The sequence below is a fragment of the Cherax quadricarinatus genome, chromosome 5, assembly GCF_038502225.1.
Source record: "Cherax quadricarinatus isolate ZL_2023a chromosome 5, ASM3850222v1, whole genome shotgun sequence".
Lineage (NCBI taxonomy): Eukaryota > Metazoa > Arthropoda > Malacostraca > Decapoda > Parastacidae > Cherax > Cherax quadricarinatus.
Genome location: NC_091296.1, coordinates 27,775,646 through 27,796,198, shown reverse-complemented (window position 1 = coordinate 27,796,198; position 20,553 = coordinate 27,775,646). Strand labels below are relative to the sequence as shown.

At 49.5% G+C, this 20,553-nt stretch overlaps 1 long non-coding RNA gene across 1 annotated transcript in view; it reads right to left on the bottom strand.

The window, feature by feature from the left end:
* LOC128684791 (uncharacterized) overlaps positions 1–20,553 on the bottom strand; it is a 209,532-nt gene that overhangs the window by 27,900 nt on the left and 161,079 nt on the right. The window lies entirely within an intron of this gene.

The following is a 20,553-nucleotide window of genomic DNA, read 5'->3' as shown; positions in this document are numbered from 1 at the left end:
AGTGTGTGTATGTGTACTCACCTAGTTGAGGTTGCAGATGTCGAGTTCTAGCTCCTGGCCCCGCCTCTTCACTGGTCGCTACTAGGTCACTCCCTGAACCGTGAGCTTTTTCATACCCCTGCTTAAAGCTATGTATGGACCCTGCCTCCACTGCATCGCTTCCCAAACTATTCCACTTCCTGACTACTCTGTGTGTGTGTGTGTGTGTGGGGGGGGGAGAGGGGTGCCGAATAGGTAAAACTTGCTATTGTGGCTTAAATAGCAACGCTCTTCTTGCCAAATAAGGCAAGCGACAATTTGCTATTGCAATAATTTCGCAAATATAATGCTGAACTTAACGATAAAAATATATTTCATTGGATTAGGCTAAATTAAATTGCGCTTGTTATAATAAGGTTAAGTAAGTTTTCTAAGGTTCTTTTGGTACAAAATTATTAATTTTTACATTAACATAAAAAATATATCTTTAAACGAATAAAGAAAATTTTAGAAAGGATTTTATTTTAAACGAGTTTTTGTTAATTGACCAATTTATATATATATATATATATATATATATATATATATATATATATATATATATATATATATATATATATATATATATATATATATATATATATCACTCTCCCCAGTAACGCTATGATACAAGACACAATGGCAGAATGTAGACCTCTACCGAAATGTTACACTTGGAGACTAAGTTTTGCAAGTGAGTGTACAATAATGTACATGGTAAGCGTAGGAAAATATACACTTGGGAGAACAAGTAACGAGGAGACGTGAGGTGCGAATTTGGCCGAGTCAGTCAGGCAGCCTTTCCTCTTAATCACACAGATTTTACTGTTGAAAAGACAGTCAAATGGGTAACTGATGAAGGTAACTTATGCAATGAAAATCTCGGCCAGTTTAGGATGGTTGTGTGTTCTGAGGAGGTTGTGATTCCAGGTATCCCTATACTTGTTTGTTTTCTTCAATTTACCCAAGGCTTTACATCCTCATGAGGACACATCTGTTTCAGGTAATAACATTATGACTAACTTAGCCACGTCTAAAGTGTCATATATTCTTAGCATCCCAATTTTTGTAGTAATTCAGAAGCAGACCTACTTTATGACGTTTGTCAAGATGGTCTTCTCTCTGCAACTGCTGCACTAGCACCCCGCCTTAAAGATGGTCCCTGGCTTAAGTGGTGGCGGCCACGACTTACTGCTGCAGGACCCGAGTTTCACCCCAGCACAAGTGGAAACTTGGGGCCTGTGTCGTTACACCTGGTGCCCCTACTCACCTAGCAGTAAGTTAGTACCCGAGTGTTAGACCACTGTTGTGAGTGGCATCCCAGGTAGGGTGTTACTTTAAAATGACCTGAGGTACGATCACAGCTCTTAGCCTGGACAGTTAAGAGGCACGTAAGTTCCCCCGTCTTCTAATAACATGTTCATTTCTCCACCTTACGAAACAAAGTAAATGCGATAGTAATTATGAACAAAGTAGACTATAGTGGAGAAAATAAACATGTTATTAGAAGACGAGGGAATTTACCTGTCCCTTAACAGAGTAAAAAAATCAATTTACAATTGATTTAGACGTACACTTGCTTTGAAACATCTGTAAAGGCGGTTTCGTGTTTACGACGTCTCTTTCAGAAACCCACCAGCTTTATGACATAAGTTGAGACTGTCTTGTGGCCGAGTCCTTGGACCCATTATTTGCCTCTGTAATCTTTTAACTGCCGCCCAGAGGATACCTGCAGGGTGTTTCAGGGGTCAACGCCCCCCCCACCCCGGCCCGGTCCATGACCAGACAGATAGATATGAGGTGCAGGTGGATAATAAAATCATCGAACTAACTGTTCGGACAATCTTAGGTTTACAAGTGTTGCAGAAGCACTGCTGCTTTAACACATCTGCTGAGATAGTCTACTGTTTACGACAACTTCACCAATGTAGTAGTTAAAATAATCAACGTACTGTGTATAAACCTTTCCTCTGCTTTCTCGAACCAAATCCGATACCCCCTCATATATATATATATATATATATATATATATATATATATATATATATATATATATATATATATATATATATATATATATATATATATAATGTCATCCCGTATATATAAAACTGGTCAATTAGCAAGAACTCATTTAAAATTAAGTCATTTCTAAAATTTTCTCTTATTCGTTTAAAGATATATTTTTTTCATTAATGTTAACGTAAAAATTTATAATTTTGCTCCAAAAAAATCTTAAAAAACTTACATAACCTTATTATAACAAGACCAATTTATTTTAGCCTAACCCAACTAAATATATTTTAGATTTGTTTACAATAATTTAATACTAAACAAACACAGTGAAATATATTTTCTTCGTTAGGTTAAGAGCGATTTTGGCGAAATTATTGCATACACAAATTTTTGATTGCCTTTTTCGGCAAGAGGAGCGTTGCTATTTAAGCCAAATCGCAAGTGTTGCCTATGATCACTTGTTGATGCTAATAACTCTCACTGAGACCGAAACTCGGAAAATAAAGTTGGTCTGTATATTTCGACTCTCCTCACTGAAATCTTCAGCAGTAGATGATAAATACGAGATAAGAACATGGCTTCTGTAGTCAGGAAGACTGAACACCGTACGTGAGGAGTGCAAGTGACTTGACACTCCCGAAGCTCGGTAGTGCCCTGCGCCACTCCCGACGCTCGGTAGTGTCCTGCGCCACTCCCGACGCTCGGTAGTGTCCTGCGCCACTCCCGACGCTCGGGAGTGTCCTGCGCCACTCCCGACGCTCGGGAGTGTCCTGCGCCACTCCCGACGCTCGGGAGTGTCCTGCGCCACTCCCGACGCTCGGGAGTGTCCTGCGCCACTCCCGACGCTCGGGAGTGTCCTGCGCCACTCCCGACGCTCGGGAGTGTCCTGCGCCACTCCCGACGCTCGGGAGTGTCCTGCGCCACTCCCGACGCTCGGGAGTGTCCTGCGCCACTCCCGACGCTCGGTAGCGCCCTGCGCCACTCCCGACGCTCGGTAGCGCCCTGCGCCACTCCCGACGCTCGGTAGCGCCCTGCGCCACTCCCGACGCTCGGTAGCGCCCTGCGCCACTCCCGACGCTCGGTAGCGCCCTGCGCCACTCCCGACGCTCGGTAGCGCCCTGCGCCACTCCCGACGCTCGGTAGCGCCCTGCGCCACTCCCGACGCTCGGTAGCGCCCTGCGCCACTCCCGACGCTCGGTAGCGCCCTGCGCCACTCCCGACGCTCGGTAGCGCCCTGCGCCACTCCCGACGCTCGGTAGCGCCCTGCGCCACTCCCGACGCTCGGTAGCGCCCTGCGCCACTCCCGACGCTCGGTAGCGCCCTGCGCCACTCCCGACGCTCGGTAGCGCCCTGCGCCACTCCCGACGCTCGGTAGCGCCCTGCGCCACTCCCGACGCTCGGTAGCGCCCTGCGCCACTCCCGACGCTCGGTAGCGCCCTGCGCCACTCCCGACGCTCGGTAGCGCCCTGCGCCACTCCCGACGCTCGGTAGCGCCCTGCGCCACTCCCGACGCTCGGTAGCGCCCTGCGCCACTCCCGACGCTCGGTAGCGCCCTGCGCCACTCCCGACGCTCGGTAGCGCCCTGCGCCACTCCCGACGCTCGGTAGCGCCCTGCGCCACTCCCGACGCTCGGTAGCGCCCTGCGCCACTCCCGACGCTCGGTAGCGCCCTGCGCCACTCCCGACGCTCGGTAGCGCCCTGCGCCACTCCCGACGCTCGGTAGCGCCCTGCGCCACTCCCGACGCTCGGTAGCGCCCTGCGCCACTCCCGACGCTCGGTAGCGCCCTGCGCCACTCCCGACGCTCGGTAGCGCCCTGCGCCACTCCCGACGCTCGGTAGCGCCCTGCGCCACTCCCGACGCTCGGTAGCGCCCTGCGCCACTCCCGACGCTCGGTAGCGCCCTGCGCCACTCCCGACGCTCGGTAGCGCCCTGCGCCACTCCCGACGCTCGGTAGCGCCCTGCGCCACTCCCGACGCTCGGTAGCGCCCTGCGCCACTCCCGACGCTCGGTAGCGCCCTGCGCCACTCCCGACGCTCGGTAGCGCCCTGCGCCACTCCCGACGCTCGGTAGCGCCCTGCGCCACTCCCGACGCTCGGTAGCGCCCTGCGCCACTCCCGACGCTCGGTAGCGCCCTGCGCCACTCCCGACGCTCGGTAGCGCCCTGCGCCACTCCCGACGCTCGGTAGCGCCCTGCGCCACTCCCGACGCTCGGTAGCGCCCTGCGCCACTCCCGACGCTCGGTAGCGCCCTGCGCCACTCCCGACGCTCGGTAGCGCCCTGCGCCACTCCCGACGCTCGGTAGCGCCCTGCGCCACTCCCGACGCTCGGTAGCGCCCTGCGCCACTCCCGACGCTCGGTAGCGCCCTGCGCCACTCCCGACGCTCGGTAGCGCCCTGCGCCACTCCCGACGCTCGGTAGCGCCCTGCGCCACTCCCGACGCTCGGTAGCGCCCTGCGCCACTCCCGACGCTCGGTAGCGCCCTGCGCCACTCCCGACGCTCGGTAGCGCCCTGCGCCACTCCCGACGCTCGGTAGCGCCCTGCGCCACTCCCGACGCTCGGTAGCGCCCTGCGCCACTCCCGACGCTCGGTAGCGCCCTGCGCCACTCCCGACGCTCGGTAGCGCCCTGCGCCACTCCCGACGCTCGGTAGCGCCCTGCGCCACTCCCGACGCTCGGTAGCGCCCTGCGCCACTCCCGACGCTCGGTAGCGCCCTGCGCCACTCCCGACGCTCGGTAGCGCCCTGCGCCACTCCCGACGCTCGGTAGCGCCCTGCGCCACTCCCGACGCTCGGTAGCGCCCTGCGCCACTCCCGACGCTCGGTAGCGCCCTGCGCCACTCCCGACGCTCGGTAGCGCCCTGCGCCACTCCCGACGCTCGGTAGCGCCCTGCGCCACTCCCGACGCTCGGTAGCGCCCTGCGCCACTCCCGACGCTCGGTAGCGCCCTGCGCCACTCCCGACGCTCGGTAGCGCCCTGCGCTCACTGCGCCACCCGACGCTCGGTAGCGCCCTGCGCCACTCCCGACGCTCGGTAGCGCCCTGCGCCACTCCCGACGCTCGGTAGCGCCCTGCGCCACTCCCGACGCTCGGTAGCGCCCTGCGCCACTCCCGACGCTCGGTAGCGCCCTGCGCCACTCCCGACGCTCGGTAGCGCCCTGCGCCACTCCCGACGCTCGGTAGCGCCCTGCGCCACTCCCGACGCTCGGTAGTGCCCTGCGCCACTCCCGACGCTCGGGAGTGTCCTGCGCCACTCCCGACGCTCGGGAGTGCCCTGCGCCACTCCCGACGCTCGGGAGTGTCCTGCGCCACTCCCGACGCTCGGGAGTGCCCTGCGCCACTCCCGACGCTCGGTAGTGCCCTGCGCCACTCCCGACGCTCGGTAGTGCCCTGCGCCACTCCCGACGCTCGGTAGTGCCCTGCGCCACTCCCGACGCTCGGTAGTGCCCTGCGCCACTCCCGACGCTCGGTAGTGCCCTGCGCCACTCCCGACGCTCGGTAGCGCCCTGCGCCACTCCCGACGCTCGGTAGCGCCCTGCGCCACTCCCGACGCTCGGTAGCGCCCTGCGCCACTCCCGACGCTCGGTAGCGCCCTGCGCCACTCCCGACGCTCGGTAGCGCCCTGCGCCACTCCCGACGCTCGGTAGCGCCCTGCGCCACTCCCGACGCTCGGTAGCGCCCTGCGCCACTCCCGACGCTCGGTAGCGCCCTGCGCCACTCCCGACGCTCGGTAGCGCCCTGCGCCACTCCCGACGCTCGGTAGCGCCCTGCGCCACTCCCGACGCTCGGTAGCGCCCTGCGCCACTCCCGACGCTCGGTAGCGCCCTGCGCCACTCCCGACGCTCGGTAGCGCCCTGCGCCACTCCCGACGCTCGGTAGCGCCCTGCGCCACTCCCGACACTCGGTAGCGCCCTGCGCCACTCCCGACACTATGTAGTGCCCTGCGCCACTCCCGACACTCGGTAGCGCCCTGCGCCACTCCCGACACTCGGTAGCGCCCTGCGCCACTCCCGACACTCGGTAGCGCCCTGCGCCACTCCCGACACTCGGTAGTGCCCTGCGCCACTCCCGACACTCGGTGCGCCAGACACTCGGTAGTGCCCTGCGCCACTCCCGACACTCGGTAGTGCCCTGCGCCACTCCCGACACTCGGTAGTGCCCTGCGCCACTCCCGACACTCGGTAGTGCCCTGCGCCACTCCCGACACTCGGTAGTGCCCTGCGCCACTCCCGACACTCGGTAGTGCCCTGCGCCACTCCCGACACTCGGTAGTGCCCTGCGCCACTCCCGACACTCGGTAGTGCCCTGCGCCACTCCCGACACTCGGTAGTGCCCTGCGCCACTCCCGACACTCGGTAGTGCTTTGCGCCACTCCCGACACTCGGTAGTGCCCTGCGCCACTCCCGACACTCGGTAGTGCCCTGCGCCACTCCCGACACTCGGTAGTGCCCTGCGCCACTCCCGACGCTCGGTAGTGCCCTGCGCCACTCCCGACGCTCGGTAGTGCCCTGCGCCACTCCCGACGCTCGGTAGTGCCCTGCGCCACTCCCGACGCTCGGTAGTGCCCTGCGCCACTCCCGACGCTCGGTAGTGCCCTGCGCCACTCCCGACGCTCGGTAGTGCCCTGCGCCGACGCTCGGTGCCCTGCGCCACTCCCGACGCTCGGTAGTGCCCTGCGCCACTCCCGACGCTCGGTAGTGCCCTGCGCCACTCCCGACGCTCGGTAGTGCCCTGCGCCACTCCCGACGCTCGGTAGTGCCCTGCGCCACTCCCGACGCTCGGTAGTGCCCTGCGCCACTCCCGACGCTCGGTAGTGCCCTGCGCCACTCCCGACGCTCGGTAGTGCCCTGCGCCACTCCCGACGCTCGGTAGTGCCCTGCGCCACTCCCGACACTCGGTAGTGCCCTGCGCCACTCCCGACACTCGGTAGTGCCCTGCGCCACTCCCGACACTCGGTAGTGCCCTGCGCCACTCCCGACACTCGGTAGTGCCCTGCGCCACTCCCGACACTATGTAGTGCCCTGCGCCACTCCCGACACTCGGTAGTGCCCTGCGCCACTCCCGACACTCGGTAGTGCCCTGCGCCACTCCCGACACTCGGTAGTGCCCTGCGCCACTCCCGACACTCGGTAGTGCCCTGCGCCACTCCCGACACTCGGTAGTGCCCTGCGCCACTCCCGACACTCGGTAGTGCTTTGCGCCACTCCCGACACTCGGTAGTGCCCTGCGCCACTCCCGACACTCGGTAGTGCCCTGCGCCACTCCCGACACTCGGTAGTGCCCTGCGCCACTCCCGACACTCGGTAGTGCCCTGCGCCACTCCCGACACTCGGTAGTGCCCTGCGCCACTCCCGACGCTCGGTAGTGCCCTGCGCCACTCCCGACGCTCGGTAGTGCCCTGCGCCACTCCCGACGCTCGGTAGTGCCCTGCGCCACTCCCGACGCTCGGTAGTGCCCTGCGCCACTCCCGACGCTCGGTAGTGCCCTGCGCCACTCCCGACGCTCGGTAGTGCCCTGCGCCACTCCCGACGCTCGGTAGTGCCCTGCGCCACTCCCGACGCTCGGTAGTGCCCTGCGCCACTCCCGACGCTCGGTAGTGCCCTGCGCCACTCCCGACACTCGGTAGTGCCCTGCGCCACTCCCGACACTCGGTAGTGCCCTGCGCCACTCCCGACACTCGGTAGTGCCCTGCGCCACTCCCGACACTCGGTAGTGCCCTGCGCCACTCCCGACACTCGGTAGTGCCCTGCGCCACTCCCGACACTCGGTAGTGCCCTGCGCCACTCCCGACACTCGGTAGTGCCCTGCGCCACTCCCGACACTCGGTAGTGCCCTGCGCCACTCCCGACACTCGGTAGTGCCCTGCGCCACTCCCGACACTCGGTAGTGCCCTGCGCCCCTCCCGCCGCTCGGTAGGGCCCCGCGCCACTCCCGACACTCGGTAGTGCCCTGCGCCACTCCCGACACTCGGTAGTGCCCTGCGCCACTCCCGACACTCGGTAGTGCCCTGCGCCACTCCCGACACTCGGTAGTGCCCTGCGCCACTCCCGACACTCGGTAGTGCCCTGCGCCACTCCCGACACTCGGTAGTGCCCTGCGCCACTCCCGACACTCGGTAGTGCCCTGCGCCACTCCCGACACTCGGTAGTGCCCTGCGCCACTCCCGACACTCGGTAGTGCCCTGCGCCACTCCCGACACTCGGTAGTGCCCTGCGCCACTCCCGACACTCGGTAGTGCCCTGCGCCACTCCCGACACTCGGTAGTGCCCTGCGCCACTCCCGACACTCGGTAGTGCCCTGCGCCACTCCCGACACTCGGTAGTGCCCTGCGCCACTCCCGACACTCGGTAGTGCCCTGCGCCACTCCCGACACTCGGTAGTGCCCTGCGCCACTCCCGACACTCGGTAGTGCCTTGCGTCACTCCCGACACTCGGTAGTGCCCTGCGTCACTCCCGACACTCGGTAGTGCCCTGCGTCACTCCCGACACTCAGTAGTGCCCTGCGTCACTCCCGACACTCAGTAGTGCCCTGCGTCACTCCCGACACTCAGTAGTGCCCTGCGTCACTCCCGACACTCAGTAGTGCCCTGCGTCACTCCCGACACTCAGTAGTGCCCTGCGTCACTCCCGACACTCAGTAGTGCCCTGCGTCACTCCCGACACTCAGTAGTGCCCTGCGTCACTCCCGACACTCAGTAGTGCCCTGCGTCACTCCTGACACTCAGTAGTGGCCTGTGTCACTCCTGATTTGCCACTACCTGCGGTGCTGACTATTTCTCCCTATAAATCCAAGTTCTTTGCTCATATTTACTCTGCTGATGAGAGCCTCAGACGGGGTCGAAACACAGTTTTCAATAACACCCAAGTAAGACTGGTTTCAATAACACCAGTGAAAGTAAGACTGGATCAGCAATGTCAGTGAAAGTAAGACTCTTCAGCAACGCTACTGGGTCTAAATAACCTCGCCAAACTAAACCCATTAAAAAACTGGTTAGGCAAAAACTGGTATCTGATGGAGACCACCACCGCCGCCCCAGGCAGCTTCCCCAGGCCGCCGCCCCAGGCTGCTTCCCCAGGCCGCCGCCCCAGGCTGCTTCCCCAGGCCGCCCCCACAGGCTGCTTCCCCAGGCCGCCGCCCCAGGCTGCTTCCCCAGGCCGCCGCCCCAGGCAGCTTCCCCAGGCCGCCGCCCCAGGCTGCTTCCCCAGGCCGCCGCCCCAGGCTGCTTCCCCAGGCCGCCGCCCCAGGCGGCTTCCCCAGGCCGCCTCCGCCAAACACTTTACAAGACTAACATGGCTTCCTTCCCAACATAAAATTCACACATACACCAACATACAAATTTCGATTACGAAAATCATCTGCTCATTTTTTACGCATTTTCCTTTCATGCAAAACATAGTTTGTATATTTTAATCTATCAAGTGCAAGTGGGTCGTTAATACTCTAGACACACTGAGTGACCGTGTTTCAGTCCCCGGCATGGGTGGAAATGTTGAGCATCTTTCCTTACACCTGCTGTCCCTGTTCACCTAACAGTAAATAGGTACCTAGGTGTTAGGCGACAGTTGAGCGGCATTCTGGGGGGACAAGATTATAGGACCAGAATGGAAATCAGTCCTCGATGACGCACTAACTTTCTTGGGTACCTAACTCTCCCCTCGGGTTAAAAATCCGAGCTAATCTTATCTTGATACTACCATTAACCTGTATACCAGCATTCAAGAATACCTCTATACTAAGATCTGAATATATACTAAGATGTGAACATAGATGTGTATATATACGGAGATATATAACATTGGATGTATATACTCTTTTTTTTTTATTTACAAAGCAAAACAGTCTGCTAATTCCCTAGTTAGCAGAATTAGCAAATGTTTCTCTGTCAGAATCAGCAGATCATTATCTCTATAGCATATACATAAAAAAAAAATATATTTTTACTATATAAATATAGATTATAAACTGGGGTTTAGGTATGATCATGCCAGTTAAAATTATATTTATTTAAACCGCAAGTCCAATTTTATTTTGCAGATTCTTCAAGAACTGAAAAATCTTCATTGAGAGTCACGAAATTTTACACAATCTTAAGCAAGTTCAAGCAAAAAATGCCGGTGGTTTTCCCCATTTTGAAATTCTAGCAAGAGCAAAAACCAGATTCGACAGTAGTTACGTCATGATCTACAAATTCAGATTTATTTAATCAAAGTAGGAATGATTTTGTTATTCTCATACGGCCACTTAGTGGCAGACAATTAAAATAGACGACAGACATGATTTATTATTTTGATGCGACCGAAACAGCAACGTAAATCTGAGAATAACTGTGTAGTAATAATCATTATATTTTAATATTCCAGATTAACTTTCATTGAGAGGAAAAAATTTAAAGCTTCTGTTTCTCCTCTGGAGTAAAAGAAAAATGAAAAAAAAAATGCAATATTTATTTAGGTAGAACAGTGATTTTTTCACAGTGAAGATCATTTCTGGGATGTAAAATGAAGTGTTATAGTGACAAGGGAACTATCAAAGATAATTCTCCAAGTGTACTAACAAGAGGACTATCAAGGACAAGTTTACTCTCCTTATACACTATTGAGTACTATCAGGTACAAGTCAACTCTCTCTCTTATACTACCAAGAGTACTTATCAGAGACAATTTAATTCTCCTTATACAGTATGAAGATGATCATCAGAGAGGAGGAACTAAGAGAACCTGTCTGATGAAAGGGGAAAATATATAAAAAATGCTGTGACAGTGAAAGAGCTGAAGATTCGAGGTTGTAAGATGTAAAATGAATGAGAATATCAAGAAAGAGAAAAAAGAAAATAAATTTGACAAGGAAAAAAAAAGGAAAAACGATAGCAAGATTTATTTTATCTTTCAAAATATGATAGAATATGGATTTTTATGAGCATCCAGTCCAAACTTCATGGACGTAGATAACTGTTAAAAGAACTGGAATCCATATACTATGTACCCAGGTTCTCCTTCTCACTCCACATACCACGAGCTCCGCCCTTGACCACATATACTGGCGCATTCACTCCCAGCAGAAATCTTTCTCTTTCCTTCCCACCCCGACAACGGCGTTCCCACCTTCCCTCCCCCACCATCGTCCAAGCAACAAAAACACCAGTGCTCCACTACTCATTTTTCCTATGTAATTTCACCCCACTCACCTCGCTCCGGTCAACAACCTCATCACCCCTTGATTCACAAACTATAAAGAGCACATCTAAAACATCCACTACACATTCTCATGTCTACAGAACATTTACAACTACAATATCTTCGTCTACAACTCGCCTTCCCTTCCCTCCTCTTCCCCCAATTTTAATAAAAAACAGTCACGTTGTCCACCTACATGTACACCTACTACAGGAAACTCCCCCACTCCTAACCCACACACACACTCCTAACCCACACACACACTCCTAACCCACACACCCCCACTCATTTCTAGCAGACAGGGACATCAATCATAGCCATGTATCATCCTTTGCAGATGATACTAGAATCTGTATGAAAGTGGCAGCCGTAGAAGACAGCGAGCCTCCAGGTCTTCCAGTGAGCCACATTATCTTCACTGAGGTCAAATTTCAGTTATTACGCCTTGGAAAAATGGAAGGAATAAAAATATAATCAGAGCACAAGATAAACTCAAAACCACTCGACAGAACGTAAATCAAATGTGAGAGACCAGACAGATATCAAACAATATGACAGAAGACATTAAATTACACACTGACATTACTGATTTGTATATACTTCAAAGTAATGGAAGGAGATAAGGAGAAAGTTTGAATAAAGGAAAAACACTTTTGGTTCTGTACTTTCTTGACATATATTTGTCAGGTGTGGAGTTAACACTAGTGTTGAATATCAAGATGGACTTGACGTACGTTGTTTGCACGGTCATAAAAGATAACTTTTTTTTATTTATTTTCATAACACTTGGATAAGATTCTTAGATCCCCTGCGGCCTAATCTATGATAAGGGCACCCGGCTGTTATTGCTGGCCTCACCCAATCAACGTACGAACCGCAGCCCGGCTGATCGGGCAAGTACTTTAGGTATCTGCCCAGTTCCCTCTTGAAAGCAGACAGGAGCCAATTCGTAATACCCTTTATGCATGGTGGGAGGCTGTTGAACAGTCTTCGGCCCCTGACACTTGCAGTTTTCTCTTAGTGTACTCATGGCGCCCCTGCTTCCCATTGGCGGCATTTTGCACCGTCTGCCTAGTCTTTTGCTCTTGTATGGAGTGATTTCTGTGTACAAATTTGGGACAAGTCCCTCTAGGATTTTCCAGGTGTATATTATGATGCATCTTGCCCTCCTGCATTCCAGGAAGTACAGGTCAAGAGACTGGAAGTGATAATGTCAGATCTCACACTCAAGAATCACAACAATGTTAATATCGCAGCTGCAAGAAAAATTGTACGTTGAATAACTAGAATTTTCAAAGCAAGGGATGCTAAGCCAATAATGATACTCTTCAGGTCACTCGTTCTCTCTAGGATGGAATATTGTTGTATACTAACTGCTCACTTCAAAGCAGACGAAACTGTTGAACTGAGAAATATACAGATTACTTCCGCAGCTCGTATACATTCAGTCAAGCACCTAACTTACTGGCAGTGAGCAAAGTACCTAGAACTGTACTCCTTAGAATGTAGACGAGAAAGATATAACTTAATCTACAGGAAAATCTTGGAAAGAATGGTCCCAAATCCGCACACAGAAATCACTCCCTACGAAAGTAAAAGACTGGGCAGGCGATGCAAAATGCCCCCAATAAAAAGTAGGGGCGCCATTGGTACACTAAGAGAAAACACCATAAGTGTCCGGGGCCCAAAACTGTTCAACAGCCTCCCATCAAGCATTAGGGGAATTGCCAATAAACCCCTGGCTGCCTTCAAGAGAGAGCTGGACAGATACCTAAAGTCAGTGCCGGATCAGCCGGGCTGTGGCTCGTACGTTGGACTGCGTGCGGCCAGCAGTAACAGCCTAGTTGATCAGGCCCTGATCCATCGGGAGGCCTGGTCATGGACCGGGCCGCGGGGGCGTTGATCCCCGGAATAACCTCCAGGTAACCTCCAGGTAAAACCTGGAAGATACTGAAGGGATTGGTTCCAAGACAAACAATACTGTGGCTGAAACGATACACACAAAACCCGCATAAAAAGAAACTTATGACAACGTTTCGGTGGCTAGTTAATAATGGTCCAAGTCGGACCGAAACGTCATCAGTGTCTATGTGCGGGTTATTTGTGCACTGTTCCAAGAGGCTTAGTGACGGTGCAAAGAATGTCGGTATTTTATACCTTTCTTGCACAACTTATCAGACACTGCAACATCATGGAATCTTGGTTCAGAGGACATCTACAAGACCTTCATGGCTACTGCAACTAACCCATCCCTTTGGGTAGGACCTACTTCCACTGGGGAATCCCGCCTACCAGTTCAGCTATCAAAACTTTGGGGGCCCAGTCCCTGGACCCATTACGTACCTCTAATCTGTAAATACCTTTGTAACTTGTCATGATTGTGACCAGACCTACCTGGAGTTCATTACCTTTGTAAATTGTGAGTTCATTACCTCTAACTTGCTCAGCTAGGTACATAATTGGTCCAGTCCCTGGACCAATTATGTACCTCTGTAATCTTTTGACTACCGCCCACAGGATGGGTATGGGGTGCATAATAAACATATTAAACTAACCAGTGACTATGCCCTCGTCTGCTACACGTCCCTATTCACTGACGCCTATATAACCGCCAGTCTCCTTGCCTTTGCTCCAGATTCTCCTCCACCACGATGCTGTGAACACTAACTCCTAGACTGAGAGACTGACTGCCTCATATTTTGTATATAGTTCTCCTGTCTTCTAATTATGTCCTAGAATCTGTATTGATAAAGCCACTGGGTGGCGAAACGTCTACAATAAAGATATCCAGATGTTGAACATGTGCCTTAACTTTCACACAAAGAGAAGCCGGGTCACCATCTGGAAAAGACCCGAACCAGGACAAGACCAGCGAACCTACTACAGTTACACAGAGAATCCAATAAATGTTAAGGGGCCATGAGTCTTCAGCTTCCTCCTTTCATGCATAAGAGGGATTACCAATGAGCCTCTAGCCGTCTTCAAGAGGGAGCTCTTAGAGAGGAAGCAGCCAGGATAGTTCATAATTAAGCTAAACCTACTGAACAGTTACTTTAACCAAACGACAACTTACTAGAAGAGCTTTGACCAGTACAATGAAAAAGGCACATGCAAAAATAAACTAATGGATGCGATGAAGCAACATTTCTTGGAACACACAATTTAGAGAAAATGAACCGGCAAGACTGGACCTGGTCTTCATACTCAATGCATCAGACAGATGAGAAAGACTGAATACATAGTCAATGTGAAACTGAAGAGAAGCATGGAAGAAGAGCTAATCTAAACAACACAGAGATCACAAAGAAAATTTTAGACATCATGATAGTAAGGAGAGAAAGGAAAATGAAAAGAAATATATATTAAATATTGGAGTGCTTAGACAAGATGAAAAAACAAACGAGATGAGAGTAACTTGTATGCTGTTCTCCACTGCTGACGGTGGGAGGGACATAACGTTATCTCAGCATTAACAACGTTCCCTCATATTAATGGTGGGAGGGACATAACGTTACCTCAGCATTATCAACGTTCCCCCATATTAATGGTGGGAGGGACATAACGTTATCTCAGCATTATCAACGTTCCCCACATTAATGGTGGGAGGGACATAACGTTACCTCATGACTGATATCAACGTTCCCCCACACTAACGGTAGGTGATTGTAACTTCGTAACGTTACCTCATCACTACTATCAACGTCCCCATCCGCCCACCTGTTCGAGGGCGTTAACCATATTTAAATACCGGACGCGCAAAGTGGCGGCCAACAAGCTGCAAAAAAGTAGCAGTTACTACAGAGTACAGCAGTTCATGCACACTCCTACCTTAAGTCGGACATAACCAGAGTATTGTTTCCAATGAATTTAACAATAGCGGTCTCTCTCTCCCTTCCTTTCCCATATGTATATAAATTTTTTCTCCATATTTTTGGTCCCTGTTATATCTCCATAAATAATTTGTCGTGTGTGTGTGCGATATGGCCGATAAGCTAGCCTGAGAGAGAGATTCCCAGTCATAGTAACTCCAGCTCTGCTGGAATGAAACCTCTGGAGTCACTATAGCTGCATCCTTCCCCTGGTCTGGCCTCGCCAGACCAGGGGAAACCCAGGCTTCTGTACTAACAAACTCATGTAAATGAGAGTTATAAATCACATCGGAAAAGTGAGGTTAGGCGGTTGTGGCGGCGGAGACGACGGCTGCTGCTGCTGCCTTGCGGTCGTCGACAACCCAGGACGAAATGCTCTTAATTAACAGCTTCTTACGTCTTTGCTATACACACTGTTATTCTTGCTTCGTTATACTTACTTCGTTTGTCATGCTTTGTTATATTTTGATATACTTTATCAGTTTATTTGCTCGGTTGTACTTTGAAATACACATTTCGCTCTAGTTGCTTTGACACACTTGCTTTGCTCTTTTTGCTGTGCTATTACTGCTTTGTTATACTGGTTTCGTAACACTTACTTTGATATATAATTTAACCAACAATTCAATGCATATATTGAACAAATCGCTAGTAAATTCCTCTGACTGAAGGTAGGAACGTCCTTGCCCCGGGGAAGGGGGGATATTAAGGGTCTTTCCTTAGCTCTTTACTGGGATATTTCTGTCTGTGCTAAGTAAAACATTGCTAAAGTAAACGCTTCATCTGCGGTGTTAGCACTTTAGGTTCGAACTTATAAACTCAGCCTGAGAATATGCGAGTGCAAATTCGTGTGTCTAGCTGGCTTGAGTTGATGGGTAAGGCTGGGCTGTTGGAATCCCCGTCTGGGTACACCTCCAACCCCCAGATAACCCAGAGTCTACACACCCACAGGTAAGTAGACAGGTGTGTGTGTGCACTGACAGGTGTGTATCTCACTTCGATTTGCATTTCTCAGTTTATATACACACCTTGAGGTGCTTATCAGCTTGTATCTCTCATTGTATATACACCAAGAAGTGTATCTCAGTGCGTAACAAAAATGAGTGTATATATCAGAATATACACCGGTGTATTCAGTATATACACCTTCATCGGGGTGTCCCTTGGCTTGGTTGGCAACGCACTCACTTCACATACTGAGTTCTATCTCCGGCATAGATGGAAATGTTGGCCATGTTTCTTACACTTGCTGTTCCTATTCACCTAGCAGTAAGTAGGTACCTGGATGTTAGCTGACTATTATGGGTCGCATCCTGGGGATGGCAGCATACTTTAGTTATGGCTGCGATTTGAAATGAGCCGAGGTAAAATTACGACTTGTACCATGTAAAACTGAAGAAAAAAAAGACGCGCTAATCCCTCATCGCGAGCACAAAGAGAAATTAGTATTTCTTATTGCATAAATATATATATATATATAATATATATTAGTTTTAGTATTTAACTGTAGCAAATGCCTACACTGGTTTTATTAAAGCTGTCAGTTTCAACATTGATATCGATATTTATAAGAAAATTGAGTGCCTGTAGGTCACTTTCTAGACGTATCTAATAGTTGCTTAGAAATGGAGTATTATGTTACTCAAGATATTCTATACCGAGTAAGACACCTGCATTACTTTAGTATCTTCTCTGTTTTAAAACTACTACTACAGACTCCAGATATACATTCACCTGCATGAAAGTGAAGAAGCTTGTGCTGGCGAAACGTTTTGGCAATAAAGATGACCAATTGTTGCACATGTGTCATTTATCAACCTGACACTAGTGCATACGTATCACTGGTCAACACTCATTCTCTGGCCAATGATATTACATTGTTTTCAGGGTATGTTTGCGGTGATGAATGGTTTGAAAAACCGACAAGTTGAAGATTGAGACACTTATGCAGCATATGGGAATCTTTATTCAGGAAACGTTTCGCCACACAGTGGCTTCATCAGTCCAATACAAAGAGGAAGGCGTAAGGAGAGGAGGAGTATGAGGTAATCAGTCCCTCGGCCTGGAGTCGATGTGTTCAGTCCATCAATCTTGTAGAATGTACAGCATAGGGCCGTAGACGTGGCTATATACTGTTCAGTATGTTTGTGGTGCTGATTTCGAATATGTCATCGGTTTTGCTTGATTGGCTCTAGTTTCTGATAAATTTGGTATCCCATTGAAAAATACAAAAGATGTGAAAAATATGTTGATCAGGCTGGGCTAACTTACAAATACCACTGAAATCATTTTTTAGAGCATGCAAAAGTGAAATCATGTAATACATACTAACACTTCATTCTCTATTATAAAATATTAACAGATAATTCAGATACCACTAATTACTGCATATGAAAACCATTTTGATATTTTCGTATTCTTTAAGTTTTACTGAGTGAACAATTGGAAAAGATGCATATCAGTTACCATTATTCAATAAGACACATTTCAAGCTTATAATGGAGTTAGTCTATAAACAGTCACCAGTCTCCTGGTCGATAGTTATGTCACATTCAAGGTCAAGAGATGTTATTGCAGTATACAAGTTCTCCACCTTGGCTAAAGCAAGTAAAGAGTTCAACCTCTCTTGTCCGATAAGCTGTTTTTTTTTTTTTTTTTTTTTTTTTAAATTATTGCTGCAGACAGTTCTTTAATTTTAGTATGGATGCTAAAAGCTCAGATGCTTGCTTTGACAGACTGAGGTCACGTATCAGATCATTGAGTTTTTCTTGAGAGAACTATTGGAGTGTTGAAATTCTTACTTCATAATAACCCCTCCTGCTGTCACCTGTGTTACATCCTAAACTCTGAGTTTCTTCAACATCCGACAAATGGAAGGTCAGGCAGTGTTGTAAACACTGGTATGGTAACGTCTTCACTGTGTGGCACAGTGATCCTTGCTGACTAAATCAGGATATTCCCACTGAACTTTATTGATTGAAACCTTTCACATTCACCATACAGAAATAACAATCGTAGTGGTAGTTTTCCGGCTTCCTTCACAACATGGACACACCGAAATTTAAACTTTTCCTTTGCCTATTTTTCCACTGTCATAAAAACATTGTACACAGGTTCTGCAAACCATATGGGGAGCTCAAGACTTGTCTTGTTCTCCACCCGGCACTCCAAAATAGGCAAGAATACCTTGTTTTACAAAATTTGTGGCGTTTTTCTTTGTTTTTGCAAAGAATATTCGCCATAAATGTAACAAAATGCACTGGGATTGTTTAAGTAGACTCTTCGTGAAGAACTCATGTTTACCTGGAGAAAATAACAAAATGAAAGTTACAATATTGTCAGGTGGTCGTTGTTTATACAAATCCTTTCGTTAAATATTAAATAATTTAAAAATAAAATTCTAATCTTTATTAAGACTATCTGAATATACAAGTTGTTACTACTTATACACGCGTTATGGCTACGTTCCTTGTTAAGTGAGGGTAGGTATACAATATTTCACAAACTAGAGCCAAACTGAAAAACCCACTGCCATTTTCGAATTCAACAACCCCAAAATACCCTAACCAAAATACCCTAAATATGTTTAAATATTTTTTGGCAACGATTTTTCTTGACCTCATAATACATAAAACAAAGGGCACAGGGGGAGGGCAGGATTCAACCTTCTTGGATGAATCTTATTAGGCCAGCATGGCGCGGCGGGGCTGCCATGCCAAGGGCAGAATCCTGTCTCCTCGCTGAGTCATTTACAACAGTGTTATTACGACTCACCCAGTCATACTATACCTTATATTACTGCAATATAAGATAGCTTGTAGATAAATGATTCAGAGAACCGACAAGTAGATTAATATTGCAAACTGATTTTTTGGGGATCAGCCAAAATTTCGTTGATGTTGCTCACAGTGACTGAAGTATATTAGCATCATGTTGTTCAGGTTGGTTGTCGCGAAGTTATTGCAATAAGTTCGCGACAACGAACGTGAACAGTCACAACCCAGTGACTGTAAACATCAGCTAAGTTTATGCTGACCCAAAAATCAGTTAGCAAGATTAAGCTACCTGTCACTTTTCTGAATCATTTCTCCGCCAGCAACCTTATATTGCAGCAATTTTTATCAAGGTCAGACTAGATTGCTAAGTTAGGTTTGGCGCAAAATATAACTATGTGCAGCAAGGTAATTCGCAAAACTATCAGTGGATAAGAAAAATATAATCCGATAAAATTTATTTCCACATAACGTGGAGTTTGTGAGGTAAATGGCAGGAAAGATCCCGTGATGCTGTCGGTCCCAATCAAGCCTTCCTGCCCATAAATTACCACACCCATCATCCTGTGTGATGGTAATTAACAGTAAAACAATGCTAGCTTGTATTCCCTAAGTCTAACTATCATATTGGGTAACCCGCCCAATGATAATATATCCATTTTCGTTAAAAAAAAAAATAAAAAAAAATCTGTCCTACCCTACCCTACTCTGTCCTGTAGTGTCACATGGAGAGTGCCGGTGGAGGAACGGTTACTGTGGGAATAGACCTGACCAGCACTAGTGAATTATTGCCGGATGTCGACACAAGTGGAAATAAATATTGATCTATCTATAAGTAATATAGTGAGTGACAAGGATATATATATATGTGCAGTGACATAGTCAACTAAATTGTAGATAAAAGTAATCTTAATTATCCCCCAGTATAGCGTACAATATATAGTGTAGATATGGGAATATCTGACAAGCGACTGGCACTAGCGAACTATTGCCAGAGGTCCAGTGAAGTGTTAATAACAGACGAGTAATTACTATAGTCATAAGAGATAAAACGAGTGGTGGTAGCATTGAGGTGCAGGGAATCACAGCATACATAAATTGAGCATAAAACCGTTACCTCTACTAAACAGGAAATAAACTTTTCCATAGAAGTGTAGGGGAAAGTTAGTGTAGGCCTAGCTGCTGTGTAAATAATAAAACAATGATCCCAGTATAGCGCAGTGAAAAGTGTAATTTGAAAGAATACAGTGTATATCCTTGAGATAAACAGTGTACAGTACTACATAAAAGGAAATTAAATAATAATAATAATAATAATAATAATAAAAATAATAATAATAAAAATAATAATAATAAAAATGATAGTGAAGTGTGGCAGTGTGGGTAAGTCTTGCCCTCACACCCACCCTACACCCACATACTGCAAACTTGGTTTGCATAAATACATCTTGCATATTACTGGCACCAGCAAGAGAAAGGTAAAGTGGAAATCAGTTTTCTTCCGTGGCATACAGAGTGTAGTAGGATACAGACAGGATGTCAGCACAGCATATCTGTGGGACATGTAAAAAAATCCTTGGAAGGAAATCCAGAATCACATGCAATCTATGCTTTTCCAAACACCATATCTCTTGTACTAGACTAAATACAGCCTCAAAAAATGACCTCGAACTAGCAAGGTGTTTCTGGTTGTGCAATAAAGATGT